Source organism: Parasteatoda tepidariorum, chromosome 7, assembly GCF_982258835.1.
Source record: "Parasteatoda tepidariorum strain Cologne lab strain chromosome 7, Ptep-v5.0, whole genome shotgun sequence".
Lineage (NCBI taxonomy): Eukaryota > Metazoa > Arthropoda > Arachnida > Araneae > Theridiidae > Parasteatoda > Parasteatoda tepidariorum.
Genome location: NC_141761.1, coordinates 47,605,019 through 47,624,364, shown reverse-complemented (window position 1 = coordinate 47,624,364; position 19,346 = coordinate 47,605,019). Strand labels below are relative to the sequence as shown.

The window sequence follows — 19,346 nt, the reverse complement described above, 5'->3', positions numbered from 1 at the left end:
ATGTTATAAATTTCAACAGAGGGCGCTGTAGTTAGACATAATAATTATCGTTAATTGTACGGTCACTGGCTAATAACCTAAAGGGTTTTGTTCATGTGCTTGTTGGAAAGAGAAAAGGTAAGCGTGGGGACAGGAAGAGAGACCAACACCGAGGAGATATTTTCTCTTATGCGTTCGTTTGGAACAATTGGAACAGATTGTTTGAGAAAGAAAAAAAATAAAATGGATATTTTCTAATGTTATAAATTTCAACAGAGGGCGCTGTAGTTAGACATAATAATTATCGTTAATTGTACGGTCACTTGCTAATAACCTAAAGGGTTTTGTTCATGTGCTTGTTGGTAAGAGAAAAGGTAAGCGTGGGGACAGGAAGAGAGACCAACACAGAGGAGATATTTTCTCTTATGCGTTCGTTTGGAACAATTGGAACAGATTGTTTGAGAAAGAAAAAGAATAAAATGGATATTTTCTAATGTTATAAATTTCAACCTGATCAACAGAGGGCGCTGTAGTTAGATATAGTAATTATGAATCTATATCACTTGTGTGGCAGGAAACGGATTGAAATGGAAGGCTTATTGGGAAGCCAAACAAATATCACACTATCGTATTGTTTGTTTTTATTGTTTATAGTTATTGAATTTGATTGTGACCTTTTTATTAAATGCACCTTTCTTCACTGAACTATTCTGAGCTTATCTAATGACAGTAATTGACAAGGCGTATCAAGAGAAATATCACGCCATCTAGCTCCTTCTATTATCGAAACAAATGGATAGTAACGTCGTCTTGTAAATAGAGTAGGAAAAATACTTTTTACTCTTACGCTACCCACTAATTACTTAATTTCAGTTCCAACTGCTCAGTAATTAGATGCTTTCTATAAACGTCTCTACTCTCTATATTGTAAGCAAATATTATTGAAAACTTAGTATTTAATTAGATTCCAAGTAGGTATGTCTTTATAAATCCATTATAAAGGTAAAATTCTATTCTAAGACTAACGGGAAGTAAGACAGAACATGATGGATTTTTGTAAGTAATAAATATTCTTTAAGCCGTTCGTTGTTATTTCATCCATCACAAATGTTTGGTAAATGCGGGATTTTATCTGAGGATCTTTAAAATAAGTAAAGAATTCGGACATAACGGAAAAAATGCTTAATTAATCTATCTTAAATTCTTATTCAAAAAAATAATTAATTACTCTATACTACTCTATAATAATGGAAGAGATACTTTTCAGTTTTGGGCAGTTCAAAAAGTACGTACACAAAAATGGAGAAATTTCAAACCCCTCCCCCCCTTCGTACATTACCGTACATAAGGTCTTACTCCCCCCCCCCTTAGAGTACGTACATTTTATTAGTCTACCCCCCTTTTTCATAAAAATTAAAATAATTATGTTTTAAATAAAATTAAATATTTACTTAAGGAGTGTGTAGGATAAAGTCAAATTTAAATTTGGTGTATGTTTATAAAGTACGTACTTTGTATAATACCTCCCCCCCTCCCCATCGTACAAAACCGTACATAAGAGCAAATCCCCCCCCCCCCTTCGGGATGTACGTACTTTTTGAACGGCCCCTTTTGACATTTTTTAAAAATTTCTCGAGAGATACTTAAAGAATTATTTTGTAACTTTCGAGGTGTTAGAGGAGTTCATGCTATTTTTCATACTTAGCAAAAAGATAACAAGCTTTCAGATTTTCGCTATAATAAATTACGAAAGGAAACAAATATTTTTGAACACCCTATACCAGGGAATCAAGCAATAAACGTGTAACTTATTTAGATTACTTAAGTTATTTTTAGTAACTGCATAAAATTTCGTAACCCTAGCGTAAACATTACTGAAAGAGAAAAAAGAAAAGATCAAAAACAGAGCGAAAAAAATCAGAATGTCCGAAAGGGGCAAATCGTGGTAAGATGTATTTCCACGCACAATGTAGATGTGGTGAGGAACTAATGTTGTTAACAAGGAAATCAGCATTCATTTGAATAAAACAACATTGCAGGTCATTAAGATGAGTTGATGCGACTGGGATGGAAATAATTTTGAAACTGTCGAAATTGAATTTATGCCCAAGATTCTTGTTAAGTAATAAATTGGTTAAGTATTTGTCTAATTTTATGAGAAAGGTAAATCTAGATTTTTCTGTATTTTAGTTGAACTCGTACATGCCTCTCGCATTATCTGACGTTCTTGCTGTAGACTCAATTTATTGACAACTCTTAATTTCATACATTCATCCCAGTTTTAAGATGCAAATGTTTTCAACATTTTAATGAGAACGACAGTATAGCGGGCAATATTCTTTGCTTAGTGTTAAAATCTTCCTTTAAAATATGTTTCTCTTTTAAAATATTAATTTTACATCCCTTGACAAAATTGTTTAAAATTTGTTTTTTGTTTAGAATATTAATTTTACTTTCCTTGACTGAATTGTCACATAAATAACGATACAATCGATACAAAATTGCTTTAATTACTAATGTCACACTCTTTAGAAGCCAACAAGCAATCCCTTATGTATACTTTGGTTGAAAAAAAAAGTAAGTAAGTTAGCGAAATCTGAAGCGACGTGACGTCAAGCTCGTAATCTGCATTTTAAAATTACTTTATTATTTATGAACTCAAAGTTTGTATTTACTTCAACTTTCATTCTTTCGTTTGAAATTGCGTTTTTTTTTTCGCTATACGCATCGTAAAAATTTTTGACTCTACATTGATCAAAAACGCATTATAAATAAATTACAAATATTATAAAGCAAATTTAATATTACTTATTAAACGTGTTTATTCATCAAGAGGGGTTTCTAATTTCGCTGCCGCTTATAAATTGCTTTTTTAAGAATACTGATATAAATACTCATGAAAAATGAATTTTTTGATTCTTCTGTTAATTTTTTTCTTAAATAAATGGATACCAGAGATGTGATTTAAGTTAAGTAAATATAAAAAATAAAAAAAAATTCCGTGTTTAATACGAAAACTTACATGCGTCTTAAAATGTATTTCCAGGTCTGTATATATATATATATGAATTATTGAAAAATGTGAAGAATGAAATATTTATATTATATATTTCTGTTTTCAATAGTTCCTCCAAATCTTTGATATATATGGATGGAAAAAATAGTGGAAACATTTCTATATTAATACATTTTTTTCATCACTCTCAAGAAATACTAAAAAACTTCATATATGTTTGGATCATGTGGTTTCTCATACATATCAATGAAGTTTAAAGGTTTGAGGGACCAACAATAAATTACAAACTGAAAATGTTATTAAACACCCTATGCCAAAAAATAAGAAATGTAGCAATAGATTTGTAACTTGGGACAGTTATTTTGGTTATTATATGCCATCATTGCATAGCATTTCCTAATCCTAGTTTTAATATTTATGGGGATAGGGATATTTTTATGAAAAACTGATTTTTCTGTCTTACGTTTTTTTTTTTTTTTTGCTATAACTTTAAAAATAATCAATAAAATTAAAAATTTGTTTTAGAGCATTTTAAAATTAATTACAAATATTTTTCTTTCAAATTTGAAAAAAAAAGTATTAAAAGCTGTGCAACATATAAGTAATTGAATTAATTCTTTTCTAGTGAATAGAGTTTGGCACCGAATGAAAAAAAGTCTGATTTGAATATCTTAAAAATTTGCTAAGTTTCAAGCAATTTTCTAAGTAGTTTTTGTACTAGTTAAAAGAAAGCTTAAAATGATAAGGGTATTTTTATAAATATTATTTTGTATCCTGAGACAATCCCCTTATTTTGAGCTTTAAAAAGTACGAAAACTACTTAGAAAGTTACTTGAAACTTCTTAAATTTTTAAGATATCAGACTTTTTTCATTGGTTGCCAAATAAATTTTTCAACAAATTAATATTTTTGTAAAATTTTTTCTCACTCATGCGTAGTATAAAAGAACTACTTTAATTGCTCATATCTTGCGCAATTTTAAACGAATTTTTCTCAAATTTTAAAAGAGTAACTTTGCAATTATTTAATTTTTAATTGCCCCAGAAGTTTTATTTGCTTTATTGGATAGTTTTAAAGTTATATAACAAAAAAAAGAAGAAAAAAAACGCAAGACAAAATATTACTTTTTTATAAAAAGGCTCATATCTCCATAGATATTTAAGCTATGTTGACGAAATTTTGTGCAGTTATTGCATATAACAACCAAAATAACTGTGACAAGTTGCAAATTTATTGCCAAATTTTTTGTCACTGGATGTTCAAAAACACTTTTTTTCCGTTTGTAATTTATTGTCGGTCCCTCAAACCTTTTAAACACCATTGATATATATGACAAATCGCATAACCTAATTATTTCTAAATTTATAAAATAATTTTCTTAGTATTTTTTGAGAAAGATAAAAAAATGTGTTAATATAGAAGTATTTCCATTATTTTGTCCACCCCCGGTAAAAAAAACTATATATATATATATATATCAAAATCATTTTAAACCCCATTTATTTTAAGAAGAATAAAATATAATCATAAATTTTGCCGCCACATTGAACGTAAAAATGAAATTTTTCGGAGAAGCCTGAAAAGTTAGCTAGCATGTATATATATATATATATATATATATATATATATATATTGTTTGTTACATATATATTATTTTATACATCGTCATAGGTTATTCGACTTATATTATATTATCTTCTTAGAATTTTTGCTTTTATTAAAATTCTGGGAAAACCAATTTTATTTCTAATATACTTCAGTAAACATGAAAGCGATCTGCATTTTTATTCTCTTTTAGAAACGAAAAGTTTTTTTCTGTTGACGTAGGAAAATATTTTTAACCTTTATTTTCATGAAACATATTTTTAATCTATCATCTTTATTAGTTTCTAAAAAAAAAAAGATTTTTCTTTTGAAAAACTTGATTTGTTATTGTATTTTTTAGATATTCTTAAAAATTCAAAGCTTGTATATTTTTTCAATTATTGTAAAAAAATATTAGATGAATGCTTTGCGACTGATTAATTTTTTTAATCTTATAAATTATTATTTTTTTATTTAAATTTATGATAAAATTGTATGCATTATGTTTAATTGTTGTTCGCCTCATTAAAATAATTTTTAAACGCTGATAATTTTAAGAAAAAACTTATCGGCAGTTAGAGGAAAATAGCTATAATTCGATGAATAAGTTTTTGTTTAAAAATACTATTTTATAATACATTGTCAGGGGTCTGTCCAGACATTTTGTGAAAGGTTCGGTTTTTGTGAAATTGTGAAAAAATTACTCACATTCTTTCAACCAATGTCCTGCTTTTATGAATTTGTGCAAATAGGGTCCGGTTATTGCAAAAAACTTTTTCAAGGAGTTTTGAAATTGTAAATAGATACAAGATTATGCTCAACACTGTAAAATTATAATAAAAAAATTATATTTTCAAAATTAAACAGCGATTTCTGCTTCTAAATTAGAGATGCAACATACAAATATTTGGTATTTAACCTGTACTTCTGAACGCAGAATATTCATTTCGGACGAATAATGGAAGAATCGTCTGCCGAAGACAAAACTTAATTCGTTTACATCCATCTTTCTTGTTTCCTGCCCTTCGAAGGATTTATTCAGTTGACAAAACAATAATGAAGATAAACAAATTTGTGAAGGGTCCGATTCAAAGAAAAATCATTTTGTGAAGGGTCCGTTTTTAAGTTAAAATATTTTGTGAAGGGTCCTTTTTATGAAAAGATATTTTGTGAAGGTTCCGTTAACGGACCCAAATTTCTTATAAACAGACCCCTGATTGTGCAAGGACATACATACATTACATATTTTATTTATATTTTTCTCAAATAATTCTAAACATATGCAACAAATTGCATTATACTCATATACATATGAATTAAAGTGCAGGATTCCGGCTGTTTACGAATGTAATTACAATTGAAATATTATTAAAAAGTAAATAAAAAGGATTGGTATAATCTTTTTTAAGCTGTATAATTTCGTTAAAAGTTGTTTTATATAATTTATAATTCCTGAAATGTGTGCTTTAAATTTACCTGAAAGGGAATAGAATTATATCATCATTAACCTACCGAAAAACAAGCGAAAACAAACAAATCACAAATTCCACTGATTGTTTTTTTCTTTATAATATTTTTGAAATGACGAAATCAAGTGTGTTGACTTATATTAGGTTAGCAAATCTTTATGTATGAAGTAACTAGTCCATTAATTAAAAGGAAATCGCACAGTAGAAAGGGCATTGTGAATTTATCTTTTTCTTCTTTTCTTTAAATACTTTATTTTATTATAAAAAAAAGCCTTTTAAAAAACATAATTTTATGCCGACCTCTCCTTTAACCTAGAGTGATCATATAACTGTTGGTGCTGTTAAACTGGTGAAGCTATTAAAAGTCTACGGTGATTTTGAAGATAAAACTATAAAAATTCTTAGTTCGGAGGGATGTTTAATTGTTTTTCTTCAGGATATAATCTCAATATCAAATATATATTTAAACTTATTATTATTTTGATGGGATGGTCTGAGGAATTATAATCTTCCCGAAAAGGCTTAAATGAAAATGACGAGGTTTCGCCTTCTATTTCTCACTCCCGTAATATTGACGGGCTGGAGTGTTCAGTAGTAACGCGCCGATAAGAATAAAACTATTTCATTTCTTTTGCCTGGAAAACATTTTATTTCTCATTTTACACACCAGATGGCAGTACCAGGATATTTTTAATGTAATTGTAAATAGTTAGTTTATTTTAAACTAGATGTCAGCACTAATCAAATACGTAATACAAATATAAAAGCCAAAAAAATAGGTGCTTATATGACCGTTTTCTTGAAAATTAACCGATCGTTAAGAGGTTAATGTCCGGCCATCCGATAATCTTGACCTAAGATCATTGCGTTATTAAATTCACCAAATACTAACTTTTGTTCCGAACTCAATTGCCAAGCAAGATCTAATTCTAATTTTCAAATTTTGTATAAATTGCACCAGGTGAATAATTGTTTTTGCAACAATTAGATTTTTTTTCAAGTTCATAGTGTTTCAAATATATGGCAGGTTTTAAATTGAAATTCGAAAGTTCATTTTTTACTGTTTTCTGAAACTAATTTTAATTGGTTCATTTCATAATAATTGTTAATATTTTTCAAGTGGCTTCAAAAATTAAATTTTTAATTTGTTTAAATCACATTCCTATTTAAGATTTCAGTCACATAATGTGGTATATTACGCTGAAAAACTGTCAATATAATTTATTTAATTACTTTAAAATAATTAAAAATTAAAACTAATTTTAAAAAATTAGACGTCTTACTTATTTTTAAACGTGAGTGTACATGGCTTAAAAAAGTAAAAAATACAATTTTCCTATTTATAGTTTTCGCCCAGCATAATTACGAAGCGAAAAAAAAAAGCTTTAACTTTGGCATAAAGTAACTCATGAACTAATCACCACATCTATAACATTTTGAAATCAAAATGCTCTTCATGCATTTCTTCAGAAATATGCAAATTTTCATATTGTTTTATGTTATAATTTTTGAGCTACGACAGTTGGAAGGGTTATGCGACAATTTTTCACATTGGATAATTTTTTTTTTATCCTGATAGGATTTTCAAGCAACTTCGAAAATGCTAACTAATGAGTGCTAACTATAATTTAATTTTAGAATCAGTCACAAAAACGCACTTTTTATGAATAAATTTTTCTAAGTTTCTCTTTTTTTTCTTCTCCCAACAGGCTTTAATTTTCAGTTATCAAAATATGAGAATGGTAGCGGTTTGGTTTCATTAATGTTAATTTCCCGTTTTATATATTTTTCCATATTTATATATATTTTTTGAAGCTAATTAAAAAACATTTTCACAAAATTATAAATTTAGTTTATCCAAAGATAAAATCCCGTGTGAAAATTTATTTTTTAATAGTTTATTACTATTTTTTATGAGTTTATTTATCAAGTGTCGAAAACATTTGAATTGTATGGTATAAAAGTGATTCCATAATTTTAAACTAAGTAATTTTTAATAACAAAGTAAAAAAAAAAATTGAGCGAAATAGTTTTTGAGAGATAGAATTTTAAACATGTTGCTTTTCTGAAATTTTAAACAGATTTCGTTCATAATCTGTATTTTGTCATTGAAAATTACATAATTTAAAATGGTATAGAAATTTGTTTACCTTGCAATACAAAATTTTTAGCCTTATTAAATTTAAAAAAAAAAATTTTTTTTTGTTATAAGGAATGAACACGATACTAATTTATTCGAACGATTCTTTAAATTTATGCAAAGTGCATCCCGAAATATAATTGATGACAGTAAAGCGAGTGCATATTAATTTTATTAATATTTAAGAAAAAATATAGCATAAATCAGGTTTTACCCCTCTTGAATATGCGAAATATTACCCATATAAGATATTCGCAATAAACTAATTTTTGATTGTTATCAATAAAAATGTTGAATAAGTGATTCATACATGTTCTTTTTTTTAGTGCTTTCTTTTTTTTTTTTTTTTTTAATGAAAAGTGTTTCTTATTTACAGGCGACTCACTGCAATGTTATGCTTTATAAACTTGGTTGCTTCATAGAAGGTAAGTTGAATACTTATGGTATATATTAATTTTGTTTTTAGGGAACAGTATACTGCGTGTTTTACTGAAAAGTTCCATCGTTTCATAAACTATGGACAACTTTTAAAAATTATTCAAAACCAAACTTTTCTTTTTTGGCGACCTATTTGATTGCCGTTATAAAAAAGATGTTCTTTTATTGATTCCTTTATTGATCGTTATGATTCCTTTTTTTTAAAAATTAATATCCCTATATTGATAACCTGGTTGGTAGGGCACTGGGCTCATGTCCAAGAGGTCGTGGGTTCGATTTTCGCCGACCGAAGACTCCCCGTGTAGTAAATGGTGACTGTTGCACGTTAAATCTGTCGAGTCTCAAAGTCCTCCATGTTCCCATAACAAATCAGAACCTCTGGGGGTACTGATCCAGGTGTTTCCTTGTTTTTTGGATTGGTTCAAAACTACAAGGCTACGGAGTTGAACATTAGTACTCGTAAGCCCAAAATTGGATCGGCTGTTCAACGACGGTTATAAAAAAAATAAATATCCCTGTATTAAAAAGAAAGTTTCGATAATTAATATTTTTCCGGCAGTCTTATTTAAAAATGTAAAGAAATAACACTTTTCATCGAAATTTCATATTTATATCTGTAACAGGTTCTTTGTCATTAATTTTATGAATGAATTCCTTAATTTCTAATGAATTCATTAAGATTTACATTTTACGATATTTTTAATGAATATGCGATTTTCTTGTTATTGACAACATGCACAAGCTACAAACACTATTTATTTTTTACTCTCTCTTAGCACTTAATTTTAATCGAACCGATTTTTTTTAATTGGCGAAATTCTTGTTGTAAATCACAATTATTGAATGAAAAGATTCTTATAAACAAACTCGAATTTAATGTGTCATATTTTGTCATCGTGGACAATTAGCAATTATTTTTATTGATTTGTATTAGTTTTCTATAATTAGCAAGTGTTCATTTTGTCGCATTCTCACGTGCTTATATAATTCGAACAAAATAGTACTGTTTAGTACTGCTAACAAAATAGTAACTCGATTTTTGTACTGTAATGAAAGTTGAATAAATTATATCTCTATGTTAAAAGGCTAATCAAAAAGAGAAGAAGAAATTCTATAACTTCTCCTCCAGGGCCAGATTACCCATTTGGCCAGACTAGGCCATGGCCTAGGGGCCCCCTTAAAATGGATTTTTTGAAAATAAATTTTAAAAAATTAAGTAAAGCAATGATTTTTCAATTTTTTTTCAAAATGTTGTGATTGGAAAGGAAAGCTGATTTTAGATGTTTTTCGATCTTCTGTCGCCTTATTAAACAACACTTTATTACGACTAATGTACTATTTTAATATCTGCTGTGTGTTTGAAACGATTGTTTCTAATTACCACGTTTGTATCAACTTGCCTTCGTGTCTGTCTGTTTGGATGGAATTTTGTAATCGATTTTAAACTAACTTCCCGACTAGCTACATACTTCAAATTTGGCACAAAGTTCAGAATTGGATGACAATGCATGAAAATGAAGAGAAAAGAGACATAGAAAGTAAAATAAAATTAAAATAAAATAAAAATTAATATTTTCGCGATTGGCTTTTGTTGTCGATTCGATTATTTCAAATTAGTGCCACATGTCAGTTGAAAAGTTTTGTGTACAGTGAGTGAAAAAATTGAGATTTTAGAAGTGAATACAAAAAAAAAGGAAATCAAAATAAAAATAATATTTATAAAAACCACGTTTTTGTAGTGGAGAATAATAATTAAAAGACAAAAATTTGAAAAACGTGGGGCGCATGAAATACATAACAGTACATACACACATTTTCTTACTCATACACATGCACAACCACATACACGTTCAGATACAATTGCAGATATACACATATTCTCATGAGCACACATACTGTTACTGTTATGTATTTTATGCGCCCCACGTTTTTCGTTTTTCTAAGTTTTGTTTTTCAATTATTATTTTCCCTTACAAAAACGTGGTTTTTAAAAATATTATTTTGATTTTTTTTAGGTCACATTAAGCATATTTCTAGTCTACGCTATTTCGGAAAATTGCTCAAAATGTCAATATAAAGAAAATCCATCCTTTTATGAAAATGAAACGCGTTTGTGATCTATTTTTTTAATATTTAAAAAGTGACTCCATCCCTGCCTTTTCTGAGCTTCATAAAATTGAGAATTATTAATTAATTTTGATAATTGTCAACTCAGCAGAAAAATCTCGTAAAATTATCGCATTGATAGTAATATAAACTATTAAATAACTTTTAAAATATTTGTGTTGTCCGTTCTGAAGCGCTGATCATTCTTTATCGCAAGATGGTAAGTATAGAGTAAAATTATTGCTTTGCCTCAAGAGTAAAGAATTTAAACCGAGATATCTTTTATTTTCCTAGACGTTAAGAGCTTCAAAAATAACTGTAAACAGCGCTATTATTTTTTGCAGGGAAAAATATTATTTATGAGGAATAAATTGGTTAAAAAATTTATTTGTTTCAAAAATATACAAGTTCTAAAATATACGAAAAAATAAAACATTTTACCTGTTTTAAGCACTCAAACACAGGCTCCTATTTTCAAAAAAACCGCAGTGGTCAAGAGAGGCAAATCAGGGCTTAGTGCATTTGTAAGTGCTATGGAGAGGTGGCGAGGCATTAGCATTCATATGAATAAAACAGCCTTATAGGACATAAAGATGTGACCCTGGTGGAAAAATTTTGGTATTGTCGAAAACTAATTTATGCCCAAGATTCCAACAATGTGCAGCCATTGATGATTTATGGAAATTCTTGATAACGGACATATCTATCATGTTCCTTAAGTCTAAATTTGCCCCTCTCGGCTGCGGTGGTTTTTCTAGTTTTGTTTCTCACCTTTATTTTGCATTGTAATGAAATACACTATAAATTTTTCAGTTTTGTTTGATTGAATTATAAGTATGAGTTTTTTAAAATTCTTCGATTCATATACAGTCTTAAATGTTCAAATTTAATGCAAAATAGTGTAGAAAAGAAGGGCAACATTTTCCCCCTGTTAGTAAAATAAAAGTTAAAATATCATTGAAATATACTTCACGAATTTGTAGGGGTATTTTAAGGGCACGTGTGACATCATGACCATTTTTGGAAACAATTTTTGTATAATTAAAATGTTTCATACAGAAATAAATAAATTTTTGGGGGGAAAGCAATTTAATTTTTGAATCGGAATATCCTCTGTCGGCATATTTTAAGAAATTTTCTCTGCTGTAACTCTCCTTTGTGTTTCTTAAATCTCACATAAATGCCCTAAGTCTTAAAACAATATTCACGTGCATTACACTAATTAAAATTTAGGTATTTTGTGAACTGAGGTCACCTTCACTTATTTCAAGAAATAAATAAAGTCTATCTTGAATAAGTAATATAAGAAATTCAAGACTGTGAATAGGCTCCAAATTGTGATGCTACAGGCAGCGACTTTAAAAATAGCTCTTTTCAAAACATAGTTGAGTTAATTTATGTTAAGTATATAATCTAAGTCCTATTCAAGTTAATTCCATCATCTCCTTAGAATTCAAACCAATGTCGTAATTATTTTTCCGAGTATAATTTTAATTCTATATTAGAAAACATTTTAAAATTAGAATTTCTTTTTACTTATTACAAAACTACCTATACTTGTAAGCTGATCAGATTTTTTTATTTTAATTTCTTAAGTTTTATTGTAAACATTACTCCGGGGTAACTGTGGGAAAAGAAACTGTTTTTGACCTGACTTAAAAAATTAGCTAAGTAATAAATAAACAATTATGTTTTTTAGTTTGAGTTTGCATTTAATTATAATATAAAAATTAGTTAGCTTAAAAAATGTGAAAAGGTTTGTTTGTTTGATATGTTTAGTTTTTTTTAAAAAAACATTTTTTCTTCATAATTTAACTCTCAACTCTAAAAATAATTCAATGATAGCATTGTCTTCAGTACACTCAGAATATATCTTTTCAGTAATCGTAAAAAAAAAAAACTTTTTAAATGAGAGATACTCATAAATATTTTGAATAAATTTTAATCTACGTATTGGTTTGTTTATATTTTTATTTTGATATTTTTTTGTGTTTCCGTGTTTGACTTTTTTTTCCCACATATACTGCAGAGGTACTTGAAAAAAAAAAGTTGACCTAAGGAATATGGATTGGGGATACTCAAAACAAGGAAATAAATGTGAAGTAGTTTCACTCATTGAAGAGACTTATACTATTCATAAATTTTTTATTTTATTTTAAAATATTTTACAATGAATGTTAATATTCAATCTGGCAAATAGTAATCTCACGGCCGCGATAACCTTGTTGGTAGGGCAATAGGCCTATGTTCAAGAGATCGTGAGTTCGATTCCCGCCAACCAAAAACTCTCCATGTAGAAAATGGTGACTAGTGCACATTAAATCAGCTTGGACACAAAGTCCATGTTCCCGTAACAAATCATACCTCTGGGATACTGAATTGGAGATTGATCGTTTTTTGGTTCAGGTCAAAATTACGATCTGTGGATGAATAAATGGCTGCATGAATGGGTCCGCCCTCTAAATCGGGCTGTGTCGGGCTATTGGCGGGAAGAAAAACGCTGTATTTAGTTCATTAACAAATGTGGCTCTTTTAGAATGTCAAATTTCATCAACTCTGTATATTCATTTCTGAGACCTGTAGAAGCGGTCCGATGGTATTTTTTCCATAAAGTTTAACGGTTAATAATTCTTGAAGATATTATTGAATAATAAATTTGTTTATTCCACCGTGATACCTGTATACTGTTTTACACACCTTAGTTATTTCAAATTTTAAGTCTTAAGTTTTTCTGCAGCAAAACAAAAAGAAACATTCAGTTCAACACCCTAACGAGCGGTCCCTTCGTCGGCCTTAACGATTTTTTAAAATAGAGGGAGAATAAATAAATAAATAAAAGGCTGGATAATGAGTTTATTAACCTTCTCTAACACAATTTTCCACATTTGTTCCTGGAATGGATCCTAAAATAGCCCACCCCTTGGCTATTTTTTGAAATCTCGCCAAACTAGGTTTCCGGAAGATATTTCGGGTTTTTTTATTACATTTTATTATAAATATTTGAAAAAAATTATTTTAAAGATATTTTAATAAATTTGTAATAATTTAAATTGTTTATTTAATAATAAAAAAAAACAACGTTGATCCAAGTAATAATCGCATCCTTGGCGAGATTTCAAAAAGTCGCCAAGGGGTGGGCTATTCTAGGATTTTTCCTGTTACTACTTTGCTGGTACTAAAGGAGTACTATACCTGTTACTACTGGCTGGTACTTAAAAAGTTGTGTTGCTGTTACTAAAGGAGACTTCTATCTTCGTAAAATCTAGCATTACTCTCCCAAATCAAACAAATAATCTCTTAACTTCTCCAATAATTCCAAAAGATCGAAATGAAACTTTTCTGATTTCATTAAGAACACGTCTAAGGTAAATCTTAGTGTTACATGCAGGTTGAATAAGGGATAAATTAAAAATTCATTGGTAAATACCGTTAAAATGTGTACCAATTTTACGCTTATGACAGCCCATTACGATCTTCATTTAATTATTTATATCAAGTTGGGTACTTGCAAATTGAAAAGAAGATGATCACTAATACACAAACACGTGAACTATGACCTAGCCGCCATCATATTAAGGTAAACAAGATGTGTTAAAATTGTGGTAAGTTTCTCCACATTGGTTAGAATGTTAATTAACATGAAGTTAATTAAATAAAACACCGTATCGCACATCAAATTCGTTAAAATATAATTCTTTCTTGTCTATGTGTTTTACTTAACTTAGATTTATTATTTTTTATGTATTTTCTTGCAACCTTGAAAAGTTTTGTTTTGTAAAATTGCGAATTTATGAATGAATATGTCACTTAAGAAAATTGATACTTGACGGGTTTGGCTACTTAGAGATACTTAGGTACTTTTTATTTACGTCGCACTAGAGCTGCACACTAGTTATTGGTGTCGCGTAAGTTCGAGAAACACCCCTGAGGATGATCCGTAGACATACCATCACAATTTTGATTCTTTGCAGAGGTATTGTGAGATATTGAGAGACATTGTGAGGCCGCTTTCTCAGTTTACACATAGATCTGAAGTCTAAGGAAATGTTCTTCAGATCGCTGTACCTATGTTACTGCTCAGTTACCGACCACAAGATTTACGAAATAGAATGGAACAACATAAACAAAAACAACGTCTCAGCAGCCAATCAGGATCGACACACGCTACGTCACTTGCAGGTATCCAAGTGATAATTTATTTCGAATGAAAAAGCTTTAAATCATTAAGGTGGCATTTATTGTTTTAATAACATCTAGAGATATGCAGTGTAAAACAGATAAATTTCTCAGAACTACGGAACAATAAAAACAACAATCATTATTCCGTAATATTGTTTAATTTCAAGCATTGCATGTTTGATAAATTTCAAAAGCGCTGTCGATTAAAAAATTCTTTCTAAAAAAAAAGAAGAAGAACGAAACCCTGATTTAAAAACAAATAACATTAATAGGTGTATAAATTAATTTATTCGAAATGTTGTTATGTTCTGCTTAATTATTTTCACCACGAGAATGAAACTTTTTTCTTCTTCTCTTAACTCTAGGAATATTCGATACCAAATTCCTGTTTTTGAAGTAATTCTACAAATTGCAACTCAAAATGAATTCTTGAAAGTTCTATTTTTGTGAGGATTTTTATTCGTTTTGGTAATCAATGTTGTAGAACGATTAAATAGCTTAGTTGACAAAAAAAAAGTGAATCTCGACAAGATGAAAGAGCAATTTAGATGCCGAAACTAATAATATCATTTCTTTCTTTCACTATTTTCAGTGAAATACGTCAATGTTTTAGGTATTTTTTATCAGTTTAATTATAAGCAAGGCCTTTTTTATCAGTTTTCTGCTGCGCATTAATTCAGTTTCGTAAAAGAAAAAGTTAATCTGTAATGCAGGGCTCGAAAAAACTCAAAACTCTTACCCGTCCCCGAGGACGGCTTGTCCAACAATGTACCCGTCCTCCTTTGGAACTAACCCGTCGCTTCTTAATAAATAAAAATATAATTTTCTCTTATTTATTACTAACATTTATATAAATTGCACAATGAATTAGTAGTTACTAGGATTACAAATACTAGGATAACATTATACAGTAATAAAAGAAATACTAGGTTACTAATAGTAAAACCTAGTATTTCTTTAATGAAATAATTTACATAATGAAGGTCAAGTTATCTGTCAATTATCATGTCAATTTATCCGATGGTACTGCGTTTTTTAAATGAATCAAATACGACGTTTGCCAGTTCCACAATCAAGCCAATGATTTACAGAGGTTTCTGCACAGAAATCTGAAAGAGGTTTTCCATTCAGGTAGATGTTCATAATTGCGGTTGACGCTTGTTGTTTAAGACCAGTACGTAACGTGTTTTTTTTATGTTCATTGCTGAAAAGCCCCTTTCAACCGCTGCAGTACTCCCAGAAAGAGAAAACATCAATTCCACCATACGCAGTATGTTGCTGTATTTCGAGATTAGAGGGTCATTTTAGAAGTGAGGAGCTAGACTCTTGTAAGATAACAAAAACTGAAAATATATCACGAACATTAACGGGAAAATGGCCGTCCGCGCGGACGTTGGATTCGAGAAATTTGTTGTCCGCGGGGTATTTTTGACCGCCGAGGACGGGCGGTTTTTCGAGCCCTGCTGTAATGCATTGGTGTACGTTTTGTTATCACATTTTCAACATTTCCCACGTTTCTTATAAAATTCTTCACGTTTCTTTCTGCATTAAGAACACCGATGTGTGCAATTAAAGGTAAAATATTTGGTTAACACACAACAGAAATGTTTCGTTCAATACCGAAATTGCATGGTAATTGCATTGCTATGCATTGGGATTATTTAAAAGATACTTAACATATGTTTCTGAATGTTTTCTTAAGTTATGTAAAGAAAAGATGCGTCTTGTATTATTGGTAGGTGGTGCAAAACTAATATCACTTTTATAGATTAGGTAAAATTGATCCAATTATAGAAACAGTTTATACAAAATGTTTTGACTCTTTTTATAATTTCAATAACAGATGGCGCCAGTGGTACTGTTAATCAAGAAATATTTTGTTTTTGTTATTTTCTTTCCTTTTTTTAGTTTCAGTTTAGATTTATTCATTATGTTGGTAGATGAGTAATATTTATGTTTGGCAATATGGCCATTGAAATTTCAATTACTCATTTATAATTCAATGAAAAATATTTCAGTGTTATCTATAAATCATGCTCTGATAATCAATCAAAGAAATAAAGTATATATCCGGTAAGATTTTGAAAACTTATTTGTTGTGCTAAGTTGTCATAATTTTCATTTTCCCACATTGTATTAGTTTCTATAATTTTAATGATATTCTACTTAACTTTTATGATTTTTCCATTATATAAGTTTATGATTTATTTAAGATTCATTCCACAAAATGAAAAAACTAAATAACAGTTGAGATCAAGTTTAATGATAGTTTTGAAAAGACTGTATTATTTAATGATACCTTAATATTTTAATTCATAAAATTTCAAATAAATAAGGTACAAAGTGACAAACTTTTGAGTGTTTTGGCACGAGACGAATGTTCCAGATGCACTTGGCAAACAAGAATAACTTTTTTGAAGTGGAGATCTAAAGTAAATAACTGAGACAAGAAAAAAAAATAGTTGTATAACAGAATAGGTTCCGATAACCATAAATTATTTTTTTGAGAACTAGTATTTAATAAAAGTTAACATTTTACACATATTTTAAAAAGGTTATTTCAATGAGATTTTTTTACTAATTTTTAATTTATAATGAAAGTTAAAACTTATAACATTCTCTTACAGTAAATAGATTACTTTTAATGAAAAATAATAAAAATACTATTCATACCTTTATTTGTAATATTTTTTCCCTCCAAAACTGGTTTTATTGCAAAGGAAAACTTTTGAAAATAAAAGAAGTAATAAAATTACCAAATTCACTCCAATTTAAAATTGGCAAAGTACGTAGAAAGGAATTTTTTGAAGCTCTTTTGCCAAGATAAATAAAAAAAAGTCACAGTTTAAGTGTTTTAAACTTGAAGCAAAAACACACTTTTGTAAACTATATTACTTTAGATTCATTTTTAGGTTTATTCCAGTTTTTCAAAGGTTTCCCATTATCAAATAATAGTAAATTCATAGAACACATTCAGGGATTCTTTGATACTGTGTGTAGATAAGAATAAAAATAGAGCTGGTGGAAATTAAAGTAGTGAAGCAGATATTCCATAACTGAAAGCAATATTTAACGATAGGCTATGGACGGTAGAACTATAAACCCTACTAGTATTGATTTGTTACTGGAACTATATACTTTTTTTTTAGTAACGTTATGTTCAGTATTGCTGTCGTTAGCAATCTCCTTTTATGATAATTTCAAAAATAATACAAATTATCTATTAGAAGAAAAACCACAATTTTGTGTAATTGAAAAGGGCTCGTCTATTTTTTGCAATCTTTGGAAATTTACACCAATGCTTCATTGCCTGGGCAAGTAAATATTTGCAAAAAATTGATAATAATTCCTACATTTTGATAACTTTTACTTAAGTGGAAAAATCTTATCTAATTGGCGATTTTATTTTAGACAAATGTTTAATGAGTTTTAAAATGTGTAAGTCTGTTCGTAAAAAAACTATAATTCATTAAATATCAAAATATATTCAGTAAATAAGCTAAAGTTAAAAAAAAAAGAGAAAACATCGGAAAAAATTACAAAAAATTAAAAGAGAAGAATAAAATTATTAAAATAAAATAACAATTATAAAAAATTTTTTTTTTTAAATTTTCGAAAAAAATATATATTGAACGATTATGTCAGCAAAAAAAGTGTATTCTAATATTGTATCAATATAGCCAAATCAAAATCTGTCAAGTCCCGCAGTGGTCTGATCGTTAAGACACGGTTCCCAGGAGATCACCGAAGTCAAGCATCACTGGCTGCGGTCAGTGTGCGGGTGGTTGACCACTTGGAGCAGTCTGCGTCGGGACCGAGGGTGTGCGGTATGGGTCCTCGTTAAACTGTGCTACCGTAAAGTGCTCGACTTCGCTTGCAGATCGTCGGGCTACCGAAGCGGGGGTGCCATCCCCTCTGCAGAGGATCCAAATTGTGATGGCATGTCTTCGGATCATCCTCAGGGATGTTTCCCAGACCGTCGCCAATAGCCCATTGTGCAGCTCTAGTGCGACGTAAATGAACTACAACAACAACAAAATCTGTCAAAACAATAGTGTGAGGAGTACTCAAACAAAAAATGTTTGAAACAATATAGAACACATTAAGTAATAAATATCACGCAAAAAAAAAGAAAGAAAAAGTCTAGAAAAAACAGAACACAAAACAAATACTGTAAAGCATAATAAAATTGCCAGATTACAAAATATGAAAACAGAAGTGGAGATTAAGGTAAAAGCGTAAATAGAGGGATTTATACCGAGAAAGTACGGTTTATGTCTGATATCGTCACTAAAAATATCGTTCCCATGAATTAATTAGCATAGAATATTCGAGGTTACCCCTTCGAACCATTAAGATTGAATCCTGGAACGGGAAGATCCGATCATTAGATCAAAAGTTATTCAGGATGGTCTGGTTATTTTCCCCGCACTGT

At 29.2% G+C, this 19,346-nt stretch overlaps 1 protein-coding gene across 6 annotated transcripts in view; it reads left to right on the top strand.

Annotated features, from left to right (window-relative positions):
- Nucleotides 1–19,346, top strand: part of LOC107445918 (uncharacterized) — a 227,196-nt gene that overhangs the window by 106,411 nt on the left and 101,439 nt on the right. For 5 of the 6 annotated variants that reach the window (XM_016060415.5, XM_071183493.2, XM_016060416.4 and 2 more), the window contains one exon: nucleotides 8,565–8,613. The exons of the other annotated variant lie outside the window; for it this stretch is intronic. The gene's annotated coding sequence lies outside the window, so the exon portion shown is untranslated. The remainder of the gene's footprint in view (nucleotides 1–8,564; nucleotides 8,614–19,346) is intronic. 6 annotated transcript variants of the gene reach the window in all.